Below are 16,282 nucleotides of genomic sequence, written 5' to 3'. Positions count from 1 at the left end.
CATTGCATATATTGGCATTCAAAGCCTAGTGGAGTTTCCTCTAACTATTCAACTATGCAAAGCAACAAGATGCAATGCAATAAAGGCACATGCTTATGCACAAAGCAAAGACATAACCAAATTCCCTTAAACCCTCCAAACTTCTCCCCATTGGCACCAATTGCCGAAATGGGTGAAAAATTTAGAAGGCCAATATAGTGAGAGTTCCTCAATAGCGTGTGCATTTCTCATAATTTGAGTGGAATCAAATGCACGTATCCAATGACGAATATTCGGAAGGAATCACACTATAGATAGGATCAAAGATTGCAAAAAGATAACAAAGACTAGAAGCTTCAACAAATGAAGCAAGCAACCAAATGAACCGCAAAGAAGATACCAAAAGAAAGATAGATATTATGATAAGATCAAGAAGATTGCTCTAAATAATATGAGGAAGCTCCCCAAGGTTTGTGCACAAAACTAGACAATTTGCATTGGAGTATAAAGTGCACAAACATGGAATCATCACTCCCATAATATCATTTAAAACACAAACATTTGCAATAGATCATAGATAGAAAATTAAGCTTAACACTTGAACAAACAAATGGTTGAGCAACAAGTAAGAGGCACCATAATAAAAGGCTCAACCAAGAGTATATGTGAAAGGCATGACAAAGCATATTATAAGACTATTATATGGATGAGCAAAAAACATCATCATAGTCTTCAATGAATTATATTGCTTAGCATGACCAATCAACACGCAATAAATAAATAAGATATCAAAAGGAGATGTATCATCTCTTATGTGTATAAGTTTCTCTAAGTGGGCAATATCACAAAGATATTTATCCACAAAGAAACATGCACACACAAAATAGATACGCAAGAAAAATAGTATGATATCCAAGACGAAATCATGCAATATACCAATAAGAATTTTTGCTTAATAGCATGGCCAAAGGCTCAATTTTATCTTATTGTACATTCATGAACTTCAACCACAAACAACTAAAATACATCACAAATATCAACAAGGGATAGAAGATAGTTGGGATGCATTTGAGAAAGGCAACAAGTATCACAAGCGAGGATACCAAAAGAAGTAACTAAATTTGCACTTTCATCTATATTGCACATGTGAGAGCCTTGAGGAATTGATATGCAATAAAATTGCTAGATAGGCATAGTTGGGATGGATGGATCATGAGCATGATTTAAAATACTTCCCAACAAATGCACTCATCTCAAATTACTCACATTCACAATAAAGCGGTTTCATTAAGACTTTTGCAAGAAGCACAACATTTGCAAATCAAGAGATTCATGCCAAGATGCAACCATAAGGTTGGATACAAGAAAAGTATGCATGAGAAGATACTTGTTACCAAGATAGCATTGGTGTGGATGTAGTAGATATGTGTTCGTTGACCATCCTAGCTTGCCTCAAGTTACCATTGAGTCACCACTTCTTTCCAAGAGTGAGACAAGCATCCAATGCATATCCATTGTACCTAGCACAAAGGTAAGTACAAAATGGTCCCCAAACTAATTGGGTCCGAAGTAGTTAGACACACTACAACATATAGAACAAACTCCACAATTCTATGTGCATATAGATATGAAATTGAATTTCATGCACATCTTAGACAAATTAGGATTTGATGGAGTTTACCCTATATATTGGATCAATGAAAGTGACATATGCCATAAGATATACATATATTAAATATGCATGCACAATACTTTCAAGGACCAAAAGAAGATATAATTTGGACAAAACACCAAATAAATCAAGAGACAATGATTGCCCAAATTATATCAAAGAATCAAATCAACACAAGATTGACTCCAAAGACTTATCTCATTATAAGAAGCTAATTAAGCCTAAGAACAAAGGAATGAGATAACCAACTCCCAAGAGAGCAAGGTTCCAACAAATAAACCAAACCCTCGACAATTTTTATGATGGCACAAAGTACAAAAAAGAAAATTTTATGTCTCCCAAAACCAAATTTTCGAGAATGATCAAGAGATGTTAAGCATTCTAACAAATATAGAAGAGCTCCCCCAAGATTAGTGCATTATCTAGGATTTTTCATATGAATACAAAATGCACAAAAACTAGGATCATCACACTACCTATATCTACTAAAATGCTAAGAAAGTTTGAATAGACAAATTAGATCCATAAGATGCAAGGAAGACACATGGGAGTCAAAGCAAAACAAATTCATGGCAATAAATAAGGCAATTTGAACACAAGAGCCAATGTAAATATGATCAATAAAAATCTACCTCATAATAGATTACCAATTGTCCTTGGACAAGAGGTATTAGGAAATATTTCCCGGTGGTAGTTTGTAAGTATACATAAGATCATATTTACAACGAACAAAGCATATGGTAAAAGATAAGAGTTAGCCATCATGCAAAGATAGTTTCTTGATTGCTTCATTTAGTCATACCAACATGCAAACAATTAATAGTATTCATACCAACATGCAAAGCAATTAATAGTATTCATACCAACATGCAAAGCAATTAATAGTATGACTTGAAGCACATGGTTTTCCAAAAAATGTATTGAGGGACACGTTATGAAAAACCATGCCAAGAAAAACTTTCACAAATAAGATCCACAAAGATATTAGCAATGAAGACATTTAAGCAATTGGAGCTTGTTTGAGCAAACATGTCACATAGAGAGAGATAATTTACAATATCAATTCGATGTGACACAACCTCAAAAGTTCACATTTTCTAGGCTTGTAATATGCACAAAGCTTATAACTCCCCCATAATGTGATAAGGAATTTATTTTCACAAGAGGCAAATAAGATCCAACTAGAGATATTAATGGACATTAGAATTTGAATTTCTCATGAATATGACATACCACATAGAGACTAGATAATCTTGCAATATCAATTCTAAGTGATATTCCTCATGTACACACATTGTTAGGATCATGAAATTCCCAAAGGAATATCACTTCCCCAAAATGGGATAGTCCATTAATCTCTCATAAGAGCCATATAAGATACAACAAGATGCAAAGTGGCTCCAACACAAACACAAATACATGGTGTGCAACCCAACATGCATAGACTTGATTTCTCAAGAAAAGCAAGTAGGAAGCACAACATATACAAACATATGTTGGGAACAAAAACTAAGACATGCAAAGGGGCGAGTAATTTTCAATATAAATGAGTTGAGAACATGTTACCGCAAGGAGGAACATTGGATATATGATAGTAGCAAGATAATCAAAAGACTTGGCTTGATATAATATAAATGATGAAGATCCCTTAATTCTTCATGATGTAGCCAAGTCTCCAATGCCCTCCAACAAGCACCTATTGATCAAGTTTTGGATTGTTGGTCCCCAACTAAGTTGGGTCCAAAGAGGTTAGTCACAATAGGCTTGGCAACCCAAATGGTTCTTTTCTTGACACCACTTTGAGCACCAACAAATTTGGCAAACACATTTCCACCCTCATCCTTACGAAGAGAATAAACATCATCAACGGTGATAGAGTTGGATGAGGTACCAATAGTGCAAAAGGAGGAGATGTGGCCCTTCTCGCGGCATATGTAGCAAGTTCTTTTCTTCTCCTTCTTCTCACTAGATTTCTCCACAATGGGAGCATTGGATTGAGTCTTCTTGGGAAGTGACATTTCTTCAACTTGAGGTTGAATATGAGTTTGAGCTTGAGGCCGCTTCCCTTTTTGCTTCTTCTTCAAAGGGCAAGATCTAACATGATGCCCTTCAATTTTGCACTTGAAGCAAACAATCTTGGCCGGGTCTTTGACTTGTAATTGGCCCTTCTTAATCTTGTTGTTCTTGGACTTGATCTTGTTGTTGGAGTTGAATCCAAGTCCACTCTTGTCATTGGGGGATTGTTGCACACTTAACATCTTATCAAGTTTGCATTTCCCTTCATGACCCTTTACCAAGTCGGTCTTCAAAGAAGTGACTTGGGCCTTGAGATCTTTGATTTCCTCTACATGGTTAGTAACAACACAAGTACTAGAGGAAGTAGAATCTTCATTATTAGAGCAACAAGGCAAGGAAGATAATTCATCACAAGATTTAGCAATATTATGAGTGGATGAATTACTAGGACTAGCACATGGCAATATAGCATTTTGAGTAGTAGTGCTAGTATACACATGAGGCTTACAAGGTGTTGCCTTTGATATGATAGCCTCATGAGCTAACTTTAGCCTATCATGAGAGGCTAGAAGATCCTCATGGGAGCTAGAAAGCTTTCCATGATTTTCTTCCAATTTCCCATAATTGCTAGTTAGCAAATCAAGTTGAGCCCTTAGCTCAACATTCTCCTTCAAGATAGATGCTTCACAAGAAGTAGAGTTAGTAGCACAAGCATCATCACAAGACACATCAAGAAGAGAGGGTAACATAGCATGCTCTTTTAAATATGAAGCTTGTAGTTGCTCATATGACTTGGTGAGGATAGAGTGTTCTCTCTCCAAGGCCTTGTGGGCCTTGTCTAGATCATCTAGATCCTTAACAAGTTTATCATGACCAACACCAACTTTGGACTTTTCATTTTTAAGCAATTTTAATTTAGCTTTAGCATGGTCTCTTTCTTTAGTGAGTTTAGCAAATATTTCATTTTGAGACACCTCAAGGGTTTCAAGTTGCTCCTCTAGAGAGGCTACGGTATCTTGTTCTTCTTCAAGATCATTCTTTAAGGATGCTACATCATTGGCATACTCTCGTTCAAGAGCACCCTTTTTATCAATGGTGTTCTCATGCATCCAAATAAGTTTTTGGCTCTCAATAGCGGTAGTCAAGATTTCAAAGAAGTGAGTGCTAGCAATTTTATCTTTGCAAATAACCTTGAATACGCTCTCACCCTTATCGCGTAGAGAGACAACCCAATCCTCTTCTTCATATTCATCCTCATCCTTATCACCACGAGACATATTAGGATCCATGGCAGGAGGTACCGTGGAACCCTTGGCCATAAGGCATATATGAGGACCGTGAGATAAAGATGAGGAGTTACTTGAGGCTCCTTTCAAGATCTTGTCTTGACCAATAGAATCTTTGGTTTCCTCTACAATGTTAGTCACACAACAACTAGAGGAAATAGAAGCATTTTTATCATGGCCACAAGACAAAGCAAGCATATCATCATTAGATTTATTCAAGCAGCTTACACATGATATGCAAGGACTATCAACACAAGCATGTAAATCATTTCTAGTGCTAGATGTGTTTAAGTCCAAAGATGAACCATTGCAATGAGATAGAGATGAAGAATCATCAATAGTAAGCTCAATATCAGCATTGCAATTTTCATCACCACTCACCATATCATTACCTTGTGTCTTACCACACTTTGGTGAAGTGGATGAAGATGAGAACTCATCACGGCCGGAAGTGGAAGCAATACAATCATCCTCAATAATATTGGACACATCATATTTGTCTTGAAGCTTTGTCCATAATTCATGAGCGCTCCCAAAAGGCATGATTGAAGAAGTAACTACATTGCTCACAACAATGGAAAACACATGAGAAGCAGGAGCATCGAGACAAGAGTTTTTCTTCTCCTCATAAGATAAATTTTGGGGATCCTTAGGAGAAGAAAAACCCATGTCAAGAAATCGCTCCATGTTCGGGGAAATACCCGCAAAATATTAAGCACATAAATTTTCCATAGATCATAGTTTGTGCCATCAAATATAAACAAGTTATTGTGATCTAATCCCCTAACCGACATCTTTACTCTCAAGGCGGTGAAGCCTAAGAATGAGAGACCTTGCTCTGATACCAATTGAAAGGACACGGATGTCGCCTAGAGGGGGGTGAATAGGCGATTTAAAACTTTTACGAGATGGGCTTAACAAATGCGGAATAAAACTAGCATTTACTTTGTCAAGCCCAAAGCCTATATACTATGGTTCACCTATGTGCACCAACAACTTATTCTAAGCAAGGGTTCACCTATGTGCACCAACAACTTATGCTAAGAAATACAAGCAACTTATGTGATAGCAAGATATATATAACTTCAAGCGCGATGGCTATCACAAGGTAAAGTGCATAAGTAAAGAGCTCGGGTATAGAGATAACCGAGGCACGCGGGAGACGAAGATTTATCCCAAATCCTAGCGCCGCCAGACCCCTCTCCCTCTCTCTCCTCCTCCGCCGCCGTCGGCGCAGGCCACCGGGCAAAGTCCCGCGCGGTGTCGGCGGCGGCGGCCACGCTCCTACCCGCGCGCGAGGCGGGCGACGCGGGATCTCCCGGCGCTGGCGGCGGTGCATCTCAGTGGGCAAGGTTCCGACGGCGGCTGCGCTCCTGCCGGGAGGCGGCGGCGCTGGGTGGCATGGTGGCGTCGGCGCAGCCTCTTGGCGGCGGGGCGGCATGGTGGTCAGCAACGGCGCGGGCGGCGCGGTCCCGACCCGGATCCGGGCCTGTCCGGGGCCCCATCCGGGGCTTGGGCGGGCCAGTGTCCGGCATCCTAGGTCTGCCTCCGGCGGCCGGTGGAGATTCTCCGCCGAGTGTGGCTAGGACGGTGGCACGTGGACCGCGCCGCGCCACGGGCGCTTCACGAGCCCATCGGGCTCGGCCGGGCCAGAGGGGCCTGGTTTGCTCCTGTAGTTGCGTCCGGTCTGTCACCGCAACTGGCGGTGGAGGTGGCGTCCTCCCGCGTGGCTGCTGTCCAGGCTCCCCTCGGCTCGGGGTGATTCCTACCGGTTTCGTCGGTCTTCGTTAGTGGGCCACGGTGAGACGGCGGTGGTGGTTGCGTGACCGTGGTGGCGCGAGTTGGTGGGCGGCGAGGTTGGCGGAGCATGACGGAGTGTCTGGGGCCGTGGGCCTTTGGGGGACGGGAGAAATCCTTGTCGATGGCCGACACCGACGCGGTGACGCTCGCGGGCGCCACCATTCCCTCTTGAGGGGCGTCGGGGTTTCCCTTTCCATCGCCCTTCCGCATACCGGAGGAAACCCTAGGCTTGTCCGGCGGCGGCGGGCGTCATCGTCGCATCCCTTCTTGAAGGTGCTGCTTTGGTATGCGGCGCTTCGGAGGGCTAAGCTCGTGGTGGGAATCTTCCGGAGGGCGCAGCGGTTGCGGATCATTAGCGTTTTCGTCGATCCGGCTTTGTCATCCTTTCTTTCTTTTTTCTTCTTCTTTTGTTTTCTCTTGGGCTTTGTTGTGCTGTTTGCCCCAACGGTGGTCGCTATCTTGTATCAGTTCGTTGCTATATATATATATTTTTTTTTGCGAGGAGTTGCTATATTAATATAGCGGGGCGAAAGCCTATTTCGAGGAAGTTTGAACCGCGGGGAATTTAAATTACTATGAAGCTCTAGTAGATCCTTAATTTCTTGCGTGCCGAGAATGTGTGAGCCTCGACGTGTGATGGATTGAGCATCATTTATGTGGTGTGCATCTGTCCGTGGGCAGTGGCCAGCCAGCCCGCCCGTGTTCGACTCCCAGGGGGAGCGAATTTGCGGGTGTTTCACTGGGGCATGCCCCTTTAATAATTCAGCTGCCTTCCGCGTACGTTCGTGCCACATCGTCTAGCTTAAAACGTGCGTGTGGTGTGTGTAGTTGTAGGTCTTGTTTGTGTGTTAGTGGTGTGTGTGGGTGTGGCGTGTGTGAGTGCGTGAGTTGTACACGAGTTCAGATACTACAGCTGTATCACCATTCGAGAGCTCTCAAAAAAAAAAAAAAAAACTGAGCTGCAGCGTTAGCTGAAGATAGTTTTATAGGGAGCCAGCGAGGGGAGCTAGCCCGCACCGGCCGGAGTGACCACGGCGACACAGATTTGGTGAGCTGCGCGCGTCCTTCCCTGTATACACGTTCATTCCAGCGTCAGATCGGCGAGTTGCCCTGCTTCTGCTCGCCGCCCCCGCCCAGGTTTGTTGCGCGCGTCCTTCCCTGTACACACGCACGCAAACCGTTCGGCCAAATGCCAGAATGCGCACCGATCGATTACTCCAAGTCGGCCACATCGCGCGCCCATTCCCTTCTTCACCTTTTTTGCTTATGCATTCCCCGCTTCACTTTCTTACTCTTTCTATCTCGAATCAAGCAGGCCTCAGACCGGTCCGTCATGCCTCTCGCTGCGAACCGTGCCATGGCATTCGCCCTGGTTGCGTTCGGCGTCATGCTCCTCGCCGGTTTCCTTTACGCCGCCGTCCTGTCCAAGGCGCTTCCACCGCCGGACAACTGGTTCCTGCTTGCCGTACGAAACGACAGGTTTGCATCGTCAAGATCTGTCACCTGACATAGATCGCTAGTTCATCTTTTTTTTTCCTCCATTTGTTTTGAGAGGATGAGCGCGCGTTAGTCTGCCTAAACTCTGCTGTTGATTTTCAGGTATTACTGCTTGCTTGTGCCCCTGACGGTCCCCGTGATAATCGTGGCCGTGTACCTGCACTGGATGAGCATGAAGATGTTCAAGCATGCGTGAGGACTAATCAAGCGCAAGGGAATCACCGTAGACATCAGGAGTTCATGACTCTGAAGGGCTGCAATATGTTTTTTTCAGAGACAGTGACGTTTTTTCCCTTCTTCCTCGAGAGAAACTAGGCTACATGCCTACATCTTACTATCACCGAGGTGTAAATGTGTGCTCGCTTTGCTGCCATCATTTGGTAACATTGACTAGCAATTCCTCTAATGTGGCCAACGTTTGGTAACATTGCCAACCAATTGGGGGGTGGCAAAGGGTTTGGCATAGCCAAAACTTTGACACTGGCAACTGGGCTCGAAACCAAGCAGATTCCAAGTACCGTCCCATTATTGATTTCTTGTTAAAAAAATGAGTTATGCTTTTTAATTTCATACGGAGCAAAAACTCCGGGTCCCACTATCATCATATGATGGAACAGAGGAGTTTTTTTCCCAACTACAAGACTACTTCAAAATGGAGTAGAAGTGTAGCTGGCAGCCCAAAACGAAAAAGAAGAGAAAAAAGACAACAAAAAGAATCACTTCCAGACAACATCAGCTAACGAATTCAAGGCAACTGCCCAAAACACACTTAGTGTTTCAGACATCTGCAACAGCTACTATTCAAAGTGAAAGTTTACAACGACCTTGAAACACTCCATAAACCGAGATAATTCACCAAACAGGGCAAGTATAAACCCAAACATCTTTTGTCCATAATGTTGATACCAATGCACCAACACCAGAGGGTATCACCACCCGAGAAGCCGGCGATTATCAGTCATCAGCATCAAATCTTCCACATATTCAATTTTCACCCTCTTGATTAGGCGCCGAGCTTGAGAGATCCTTGGTCTGCAGCATTCCCCAAGCAGAAGAAGGTGACTGGAGCGAGAGCGTCAACGCATGGAGAGCTTGAGCACATGCTAACACATCTTCCTTGTCAACACCTAGAACCAGACCAATACCTCAAAAAAGGAGCATGCATAGCAATAATATCATGTAGGTTTCTTATGAACTTATGTTCAAAACAAGCTCTATTCCTTAGCCTCCACAATTCCCAACACAAAACTGCAATCCCCACCGCATGAAAATTAGTTTTCGCGGATACAACCTTGCAATCCAAACAAAATACAGTGAGAAATTCCTAGGTCTATTAGCAGCTCCTATTATTTTACTTACTATAGTACTCCACATATATTTAACAATTGAATAACTAAAAAATAGATGATGTATGGTTTCAGGTTTATCACAGAACTTACAAATAACATCCCCTTTCCAACCTCTTCTAGTCATGTTATCTTTTGTTGCAATCACATTATACCAGATTAACCAAAGCCAAATTTTTTTTTGTGGGATCTTAGCTTTCCAGAGATATCTGAACCTTCTTTTTCTTAGACGACCATGAAGCTTATTATTAAAAATTCCACTGTAAATAACCTAGATTTCGTTGATTTCTAAATTGGTTTGTCCTTTTCCCCACCCAGGTGAAAGGATACGGATGTCGCCTAGAGGGGGGGGGGGGTGAATAGGCGATTTAAAACTTTTACGAGATGGGCTTAACAAATGCGGAATAAAACTAGCGTTTACTTTGTCAAGTCCAAAGCCTATATACTATGGTTCACCTATGTGCACCAACAACTTATTCTAAGCAAGGGTTCACCTATGTGCACCAACAACTTATGCTAAGAAATACAAGCAACTTATGTGATAGCAAGATATATATAACTTCAAGCGCGATGGCTATCACAAGGTAAAGTGCATAAGTAAAGAGCTCGGGTATAGAGATAACCGAGGCACGCGGGAGATGAAGATTTATCCCGAAGTTCACACTCTTGCGAGTGCTAATCTCCGTTGGAGAGGTGCGGTGGCTTAGTGCTCCCGAACGCCACAAGAGGCTCACCTTGAGGTGTGGTTGCTCGATGCACACCAACGCCACAAAGGCCTCACCCCAAGATGCGGTACTCACACCACACACCGAACGCCACGAAGGCGCCTCACCTAAATCTCCGGTGACCCTCGCCACAAAGGCCTAGGTCACGGTTCCACTAAGGGATTTCCTTCGAGGCGGAAACCGGGCCTTACACAAAGCTTGGGGCACGCATCCACAACTTAATTGGAGGCTCCCAAGAAATCGCCACAAAGGCCTCAAATCCGTCTAGGGTTCCAAGAACCCAAGAGTAACAACTTTCTTGCTTTCACTTCCACGAATCACCGTGGAGAACTCAAACCGATGCACCAAATGCAATGGCAAGAACACCACAAAGATGCTCAAGTACTTCTCTCTCAAATTCCAATAAAGCTACAAAAGCTATTGGGGGAATAAGAGAGGAAGAACAAATAGGAGGAGGAACACCAAATTTCTCCAAGATCTAGATCTAGTGGATTCCCCTCACAAAGAGAGGGATTTGATTGGTGAAGATGTAGATCTAGATCTCCTCTATCTTTCTCTCAAATAGATGCAAGATTCATGGGAGGGAGAGGGAGATAGCAAGCTCAAAGAAGGTCAACAATGGGGGCAAAAACGAGCTCAAACGGATGGGAAACTTTGGGGAAGAAGACCCCTTAAATAGGGCAAGAGAAATCTGCCCGTTATGCACAAAACTCGTCAAAACCGGAACTTCCGGTCATTTGGGGCGGAACTTCCGCCCCCCGGAAGTTCCGGCCAACTTCCGGGTGAAGTAGGGCGCCCCCGGAATGCTCCCGGTATGTTTTCTGCGTGCAGATTCGTCATTTCTGGAAGTTCAGCGGAAGTAGGGCGGAAGTTCCGGCCAACTTCCGGCCAAAAAACTGCTTCACGAAAACTTGAATAACTTTTGCATCCGGACTCCGATTTTGATGATCTTGGGCTCGTTTCGAAGCTAGTAACAAGCTCTACAAGATCATGCAGGGAACCATCATAGTCCAGTAAGTTAGGATAGAAACAAATGATGAAAGGTTTGACCTATCTAAAAAAGACATACCGGTAAAACCTCCAATCTTGAAAATGCAACAAGTTGAGTTAGGAAACTCGGATTTGGGTGAAACCAATTTTGTTGTAAAGAAGATGACAAGAGCTACCCCACAAAGAGTGAAAAGCTTAAGAACAAGTGGGGTAGGTTTTTCTATGTATTTTAGAGTGAAACCTCTCAATACGAGAAACCGAGAAAAACTCCAATATCGAAAACGCAACAAGTGATTCATGCGGAATCCGTTTTCGATGAACTAGAACTTGTCATGAGAATAAGCACAAGCTCTAAAACACCATATGGATAAGATACAAATAACAACCAAGAAAGATGATGCAAGGATGCAAAGGTTTGAGCTCTCCGAAGGATACGATCGAGTTACTCACTCGAGAGCCCTCTTGATAGTACGGCAACTAAACTATAAACCGGTCTCCAACTACACTATGAGACCGGTGAGAGAGAAACCCTATCAAGAGAAAACCTTATACTTGCGCATTCCACTTGAGCTCGATGATGACGATCTTGACCGCAACAAGATGGAACGCCTTTCTTGCTTGTGCTTGCTTGACGAAGTCTTGTAGATTGCTCCCCCATAAACCACCATGGGAGAGCTTCTTCTTCGGCGCAACTTCACATATCCATGATCACCATATGGATGGCAAGATTCAATCAAAGGATCTCTTCAAGATGGCTCATCTTGAACTTGCACTTCATTTCTTCATACTTCATCATGTTGATGTCTTGAAGTAACTTGAGGGCTCACTTCATCTTCATCTTCAAGACATACTTGACACTTGATATCCTTCATCAATTTCTTCTTATTGCAACCTTGAAGCCAACATATGGTTCAAGAATTGCCTATGGACAACTCCTACAAATATAACTCAATGCAAACATTAGTCCATAGGGATTGTCATTAATTACCAAAACCACACATGGGGGCTCCATGCACTTTCAATCTCCCCCATTTTGGTAATTGATGACAATCTCTTTGAGAGGGTTTATATAAGGAATTGATGTAACAAACAAGTTGAATATATAGAGCAAACTCCCCCATAATATATGCATGTGTGAATGATCTTGACTTTCATTGCATATATTGGCATTCAAAGCCTAGTGGAGTTTCCTCTAACTATTCAACTATGCAAAGCAACAAGATGCAATGCAATAAAGGCACATGCTTATGCACAAAGCAAAGACATAACCAAATTCCCTTAAACCCTCCAAACTTCTCCCCCATTGGCACCAATTGCCGAAATGGGTGAAAAATTTAGAAGGCCAATATAGTGAGAGTTCCTCAATAGCGTGTGCATTTCTCATAATTTGAGTGGAATCAAATGCACGTATCCAATGACGAATATTCGGAAGGAATCACACTATAGATAGGATCAAAGATTGCAAAAAGATAACAAAGACTAGAAGCTTCAACAAATGAAGCAAGCAACCAAATGAACCGCAAAGAAGATACCAAAAGAAAGATAGATATTATGATAAGATCAAGAAGATTGCTCTAAATAATATGAGGAAGTTTCCCAAGGTTTGTGCACAAAACTAGACAATTTGCATTGGAGTATAAAGTGCACAAACATGGAATCATCACTCCCATAATATCATTTAAAACACAAACATTTGCAATAGATCATAGATAGAAAATTAAGCTTAACACTTGAACAAACAAATGGTTGAGCAACAAGTAAGAGGCACCATAATAAAAGGCTCAACCAAGAGTATATGTGAAAGGCATGACAAAGCATATTATAAGACTATTATATGGATGAGCAAAAAACATCATCATAGTCTTCAATGAATTATATTGCTTAGCATGACCAATCAACACGCAATAAATAAATAAGATATCAAAAGGAGATGTATCATCTCTTATGTGTATAAGTTTCTCTAAGTGGGCAATATCACAAAGATATTTATCCACAAAGAAACATGCACACACAAAATAGATACGCAAGAAAAATAGTATGATATCCAAGACGAAATCATGCAATATACCAATAAGAATTTTTGCTTAATAGCATGGCCAAAGGCTCAATTTTATCTTATTGTACATTCATGAACTTCAACCACAAACAACTAAAATACATCACAAATATCAACAAGGGATAGAAGATAGTTGGGATGCATTTGAGAAAGGCAACAAGTATCACAAGCGAGGATACCAAAAGAAGTAACTAAATTTGCACTTTCATCTATATTGCACATGTGAGAGCCTTGAGGAATTGATATGCAATAAAATTGCTAGATAGGCATAGTTGGGATGGATGGATCATGAGCATGATTTAAAATACTTCCCAACAAATGCACTCATCTCAAATTACTCACATTCACAATAAAGCGGTTTCATTAAGACTTTTGCAAGAAGCACAACATTTGCAAATCAAGAGATTCATGCCAAGATGCAACCATAAGGTTGGATACAAGAAAAGTATGCATGAGAAGATACTTGTTACCAAGATAGCATTGGTGTGGATGTAGTAGATATGTGTTCGTTGACCATCCTAGCTTGCCTCAAGTTACCATTGAGTCACCACTTCTTTCCAAGAGTGAGACAAGCATCCAATGCATATCCATTGTACCTAGCACAAAGGTAAGTACAAAATGGTCCCCAAACTAATTGGGTCCGAAGTAGTTAGACACACTACAACATATAGAACAAACTCCACAATTCTATGTGCATATAGATATGAAATTGAATTTCATGCACATCTTAGACAAATTAGGATTTGATGGAGTTTACCCTATATATTGGATCAATGAAAGTGACATATGCCATAAGATATACATATATTAAATATGCATGCACAATACTTTCAAGGACCAAAAGAAGATATAATTTGGACAAAACACCAAATAAATCAAGAGACAATGATTGCCCAAATTATATCAAAGAATCAAATCAACACAAGATTGACTCCAAAGACTTATCTCATTATAAGAAGCTAATTAAGCCTAAGAACAAAGGAATGAGATAACCAACTCCCAAGAGAGCAAGGTTCCAACAAATAAACCAAACCCTCGACAATTTTTATGATGGCACAAAGTACAAAAAAGAAAATTTTATGTCTCCCAAAACCAAATTTTCGAGAATGATCAAGAGATGTTAAGCATTCTAACAAATATAGAAGAGCTCCCCCAAGATTAGTGCATTATCTAGGATTTTTCATATGAATACAAAATGCACAAAAACTAGGATCATCACACTACCTATATCTACTAAAATGCTAAGAAAGTTTGAATAGACAAATTAGATCCATAAGATGCAAGGAAGACACATGGGAGTCAAAGCAAAACAAATTCATGGCAATAAATAAGGCAATTTGAACACAAGAGCCAATGTAAATATGATCAATAAAAATCTACCTCATAATAGATTACCAATTGTCCTTGGACAAGAGGTATTAGGAAATATTTCCCGGTGGTAGTTTGTAAGTATACATAAGATCATATTTACAACGAACAAAGCATATGGTAAAAGATAAGAGTTAGCCATCATGCAAAGATAGTTTCTTGATTGCTTCATTTAGTCATACCAACATGCAAACAATTAATAGTATTCATACCAACATGCAAAGCAATTAATAGTATTCATACCAACATGCAAAGCAATTAATAGTATGACTTGAAGCACATGGTTTTCCAAAAAATGTATTGAGGGACACGTTATGAAAAACCATGCCAAGAAAAACTTTCACAAATAAGATCCACAAAGATATTAGCAATGAAGACATTTAAGCAATTGGAGCTTGTTTGAGCAAACATGTCACATAGAGAGAGATAATTTACAATATCAATTCGATGTGACACAACCTCAAAAGTTCACATTTTCTAGGCTTGTAATATGCACAAAGCTTATAACTCCCCCATAATGTGATAAGGAATTTATTTTCACAAGAGGCAAATAAGATCCAACTAGAGATATTAATGGACATTAGAATTTGAATTTCTCATGAATATGACATACCACATAGAGACTAGATAATCTTGCAATATCAATTCTAAGTGATATTCCTCATGTACACACATTGTTAGGATCATGAAATTCCCAAAGGAATATCACTTCCCCAAAATGGGATAGTCCATTAATCTCTCATAAGAGCCATATAAGATACAACAAGATGCAAAGTGGCTCCAACACAAACACAAATACATGGTGTGCAACCCAACATGCATAGACTTGATTTCTCAAGAAAAGCAAGTAGGAAGCACAACATATACAAACATATGTTGGGAACAAAAACTAAGACATGCAAAGGGGCGAGTAATTTTCAATATAAATGAGTTGAGAACATGTTACCGCAAGGAGGAACATTGGATATATGATAGTAGCAAGATAATCAAAAGACTTGGCTTGATATAATATAAATGATGAAGATCCCTTAATTCTTCATGATGTAGCCAAGTCTCCAATGCCCTCCAACAAGCACCTATTGATCAAGTTTTGGATTGTTGGTCCCCAACTAAGTTGGGTCCAAAGAGGTTAGTCACAATAGGCTTGGCAACCCAAATGGTTCTTTTCTTGACACCACTTTGAGCACCAACAAATTTGGCAAACACATTTCCACCCTCATCCTTACGAAGAGAATAAACATCATCAACGGTGATAGAGTTGGATGAGGTACCAATAGTGCAAAAGGAGGAGATGTGGCCCTTCTCAGGCATATGTAGCAAGTTCTTTTCTTCTCCTTCTTCTCACTAGATTTCTCCACAATGGGAGCATTGGATTGAGTCTTCTTGGGAAGTGACATTTCTTCAACTTGAGGTTGAATATGAGTTTGAGCTTGAGGCCGCTTCCCTTTTTGCTTCTTCTTCAAAGGGCAAGATCTAACATGATGCCCTTCAATTTTGCACTTGAAGCAAACAATCTTGGCCGGGTCTTTGACTTGTAATTGGCCCTT

This window comes from Lolium perenne, chromosome 1 (genome assembly GCF_019359855.2).
Source record: "Lolium perenne isolate Kyuss_39 chromosome 1, Kyuss_2.0, whole genome shotgun sequence".
NCBI lineage: Eukaryota > Viridiplantae > Streptophyta > Magnoliopsida > Poales > Poaceae > Lolium > Lolium perenne.
Note: the sequence above shows the minus strand (reverse complement) of the source record.